Here is a 5,172-nt window from a genome sequence, read left to right on the forward strand (position 1 = left end):
AGTAAATACAAGAATTTAAGTATCTTTTAAATGTTAAAAGTGGTTATGTAAACATTTGGCACCTAAATTTACACTGTTTACCCAAATGTGTTCACCATCAACTATGATTAATCTGAGCGCTTTGAGAACAAAGCGAACCCAATGAGAAAGCGCTCTTTAAACAAAATGTAGGCGAGCAAAATCTTATATCGGCGAGCCAAGAATTAAAAAAAAAAAAAATTTCAAGGCACAGCGTCTGAAAAATCTCAAGAATCCCATATCAAGACAGCTCATATTAGGATGCGGTGTGCATGTCTGCTCCATAAAGTTTTGAAGTGTGCTGCCAAGTTCACTGCAGGCTCTCACTCTCACAACATATGCAGAGCGCTCGAGGCAGAGAAAACTTTCCCTCCATCACTCCTCTCTCCCACATGCCTGGCCCCACCGCGCCTGACTTCTGCCCCGGTAGCCTCTGTGCCTCTCCGAGTGGATGGGTTTTCATCTCGCAGGGATGCGAGGGCAGCCACTCCGCTCCCCCTCACACTCCGTCCCCGTGGAGCACAGATTTACATTTGTACCGCTGCACAGAGCTCAGTACTGCAGGCGAGCAGCCAAATCCATGCAACACTGATAGAAACACAAAAACAGCTTGAGCGACTTCAATCGAGTCTCTAGAGATCAAGGACCTCTCAGCCTGGCATGACGGAAGTTTATGCATGTAAAAAAAATTATCAGTGAATAACGCTTTTAGGAAACATATGGAGCTGTTTTTTTCAATTTTATATGATAGTATTAGTCTATAAATAATTAATAATATATAACTAATTTTATACGTTCTCTCAAGAATCATCTTTAATGCTTCTTAAACTCACACTAGGGTGTTGCTGGGGAGGACAGAGGTAAAAAGAAAGATGTTACCGACATCTCAATCATTTGAGTAATTTTTCTGAGCAGTGGCCATAAGCAAGGAAAGGGCCTTTGTCCTAGACTGCCTTTCATTTCCAGCACTGCAGGAATTGTGATGGCTGTGCCTCGGGGCAACAGAGGCACCTTAAGGAGCCCCACCTTTAAATCCAGTACGCTGTGACTCCAACCGTGACCCCTAGCTGGAGGGATCCCTCAGGCCAGATTTAAACGAGCTCCCGCAGGTCCTTCTCCGTGCCTCGCTCTCCTTCACAAGCTCTTGCTGAACCGGAGCAGCCTGGTCTTCCTAGCCGTTCTGATTTGTGTAACAGTCAAAGCAATGGCAGGACTAAACGGCCTCACATTAGGTAAATGGCATGTGGCTGTTCGCATATGCAGACCGGCAAGATGTGCGGAAAAATCAGATGTGACATTTTCTGTGCTGGTGACACCGAATTCTGTGTGGGACGCAGTAAAGCGCATAAGCAAATAACACAGGTAAAGTGTCATGATGGCTATCTATTGTTTTTAAAAGCGTGCCTCTCAGTCCAAGAAGAAAGTGTTTTTTTTTCTTTGCATTTGTGACAAAATAGACCCAGCTGTCTTTTTACTATTGTTTCATTCTCCTTCCTTTTCTTTTTGCTTCCCTCTAACTATCATTACCACTATTATGGAAGCCATGAGAGACGCAAGGCAAAAGAGGCATACAATATCAGGTATTGATCCACACCCATCACCACACAGAGAAAAAAAGTGGGTTCAGGGGCTGCACAATTCAGACTGGACAGTGCGATCGATAGGATGCTCTATCAGCCGTTGCCATGGCAACTCACAGAGCAAGGACAGAGCCCCGGCGTTTATTTACACCTGTCTTTTACTCCCTGCCACCTTGTGCTAGTCCCTGGCAGCTTGTGTTGGTTTAAGTGCCCCCCAGAAATGTTATACACCGTTATACCTATTATCTATTGTATTTATGATTGTTTTTTTGTCATAGTGCAATTTGCGTTTGCTTCCTCAGAAAGCATATGGGATTTTTTAGGTGTGCACAATATCTGTGTCTCAATGGCCACTGTTTGTCTGCATTCTTTGCACAAGTGTAGAGGTCTTTACTTTGCGTTGACCCCAATTTGCAGGTCAAAGAACAGAAGAAGAACAGGTTAAGGCTGTTTTCAATGAGCGCAAGAGTGAGCAAAACACTGCAACAAAGAGCGGATCAACAGACAACTTAACACAAGAATCCTGTTAGACCCAATCTATGTGAATATGGATTGCATTTAAAGAAGTCATACGGTTAAACAAGTCATTACATAGAATGTTAGTTCATTTTTACAGTAAAGTGAAATAACGCGCTTAGTGAAGCTGTTGTATAGTAATGTATCAGTCAACACTCACACTCCACGCTGACAGGAGTGATGGCTCAAGGACTTTTTTTTCCAATTCTTTCCACCACTCTATCCAACTTAGCTTCCTGTTTCCTGTCCCTAAAAAAAAATAAAAAAAAATAAAAAAAAATATATATATATATATATATATATATATATATATATATATATATATATATATATATATAGTGTGAGAAACTATAGACTCAAAGGCTTTTACTCACTTAGAGTGTGTTTTGAGTTATGATAGAAAGGTACCGGCATACCGGCGTGTGTGTGTGTGTGTTTGCACATGTGTGTTTGTGTTTTAGTGTTTGTTTTAGTGTGTAAGCATTACCGAGGCATTTTTAAACTCCCAATTGCAGTGTTAGGAATTGAGGTGAGCCCCATAACCTCACACACAAGCACAGCTCTGACCGTCAACGCTCTCCCTACCCCCTTCAATCAATGGTAGTTTCATGTGGCCTCTCAGCCCTCCAGTGACGCGCGTGCGTGCGTGTTTGTGTGTGTGTGTGTGCGTGCGTGCGTGAGTGACCTATTGATTTATCGACTGTCTGCCTCAGCCCGGCCCATGGTACTGGACAGCCTGGAGCTGTGGATCATTGGACCTTCGGTTGCTGGGGTACTTTAGCCAAAGTAGCTGCAAAGCTAAATGACATAGGTTTGCAGCCAGGTGATAGATTATGTCACAATGCTTACAAGAAAATCAAATACAAGGTGGAAGTCATGTGGCCAACTAAAGTGGGTCATTGCTAACTTGCTAATTGTCTCTCTGTGGGGTCTATGTGTGCCAGAACTGCTTCTTTTTTTTCCTCTTGGTTGTAATTGCTCTCATCAACACCAGGCTATTAAGCTTTTCTCGCTCACGTGTACCCACACACACTAGGACACCCCCTGAGGAGGCAGGAGAGTGGAGAGTGTCCAGCTGTCTTCCATCCCCACCCCATCCCAGCCTTTTCACTGGTCACTGTTGGCAGACTGAGGGGGCCTAAGGTTGTGTGCGTATGTGTGTGTTTGGGGAGGTGCCATTAGCACAGAACTAGTAGCAGCTGGCCTGAAAGTAGGGATTGAGTGTCACTGACCTGGCCATAGTGTCCAGCTGAGGGTCACTGCTCTACCCTCCTTCGGGCACGTGCTGACCAACCATCTGTGTGTGTACAGAACCGCCATTTATTTTTGAATGGAGTGACAGTTGCCTAATCTCAAGCTTGTTTGTGAGCAGCTGGCCTGTTTGGCCTTCATAAGATGTCTGAAGTAATACTGGGGTCAGCTTTTAGAAGGAAACATTAAGGTCTGTTTACACCAGGAAAGATAACTATAACAATAACTTTACTTGCGTCCACACAGACAGATGATAACATTCTGTTTATTATAATCGTGTACTGCAATTACAGTATGTCAACTGCAACTTGGAATGCTCTTAAAAATTCTCATTGGCTGTCAATAGCTATGTTTCCATCCACCTATTTTTATGTGCACTTTGGAATATTGCATAAAAAACTGCCAAGATGCGCATCAATTCTAAAAATGTGCATAAAAAAAAACATTTTTAAAGAAATTGCATGCACTGTATGAAGGTCCTAATGATCATGTAAATTTCAAAGCTTACAACTTTCAGTGCTGTTTTATGGAATGTTTTTTAAATAGATTTGGGTGTCCCGAGTTCGAATCCTGGCTCGCAGACCTTTCCCGATCCCACCCCCCACCCCCTCTTTCTCTCCCACTTCACTTCGTGTTATCATATCATACTATCATAATGAATCCAAACGCTCCATGATTGGTAAAACCAAACAAGCGTTGCCAATATATACTCACGGCGTTCTGTCATATTCCCAAAAAATCATGACTATTTGACTTTATGAACCATTCAAATTTTCTCCATGGTCTCTGTGAGCCTGTGGAATTTTTGTGAAGTTTTTAAATATTTATTTATGGCATTTTTGCCTTTATTATGATAGACAGTCCATGGTGTATGAAGTACCTGAAAGCCATACTCAAGTAAAAGAACAAATATCTTACCAGAAAATGACTTTGGTAGAAGTTGAAGTCACCATTTAGAATATTACTTAAGTAAACGTCTTAAAGTATGTGATATTTATTGTACTTAAGTATGAAAAGTATTTTTTTTTTATCTTAAACATACTTAATTATTGAAAGTAAAGTACAAGTACATGCAAAATGGAAAAGAAGCAAATACATATTAAAATGTTCATGCACAGCTTGAATAGCAAGATTGTGTTCAGTTGAACTCTTTCTTCCATTTTGCATTTTTGGGTAAGTGTAATTAGCACTTCATCTGCTACTAACTGTAGTGTCTTTCATTCTAACATAAGAAAACATTTCTGGAATACGCATCTGAAATAGCATTTAAATGTATTTACACGCACAGTTTAATGTATCTCAGAGGAGACATAAAAACTTGTAAACTTGTATATTATATCCATTCATTACACAAAAACTGATATATTTCAAATGTTTATTTATTTTAATTTTTATGATAATAACTGACAACTAAGGAAAATCCCAAATACAGTATCTCAGAAAATTTGAATATTGTGAAAAGGTTTAATATTGAAGACACCTGGTGCCACACTCTAATCAGCTTATTAACTCAAAACACCTTCAAAGGCCTTCAAATGGTCTCTCAGTCTAGTTCTGCGTACACAATCATAGGGAGGACCGCTGACTTGACAGTTGTCCAAAAGACTACCATTGACACCTTGCACAAGGAGGGCAAGACACAAAATGCCATTGCATAAGAGGCTGTTCACAGAGCTCTGTGTCCAAGCACATTTAAATAGAGGTGAAGGGAAGAAAAAGATGTGGTAGGAAAAAAGAGTACAAGCCATAGGGATAACCGCACCCTGGAGAGGATTGTGAAACAAAACCCATTCAAAAATGTGGGGGA

The sequence above is a fragment of the Carassius auratus genome, chromosome 16 (genome assembly GCF_003368295.1).
Source record: "Carassius auratus strain Wakin chromosome 16, ASM336829v1, whole genome shotgun sequence".
Lineage (NCBI taxonomy): Eukaryota > Metazoa > Chordata > Actinopteri > Cypriniformes > Cyprinidae > Carassius > Carassius auratus.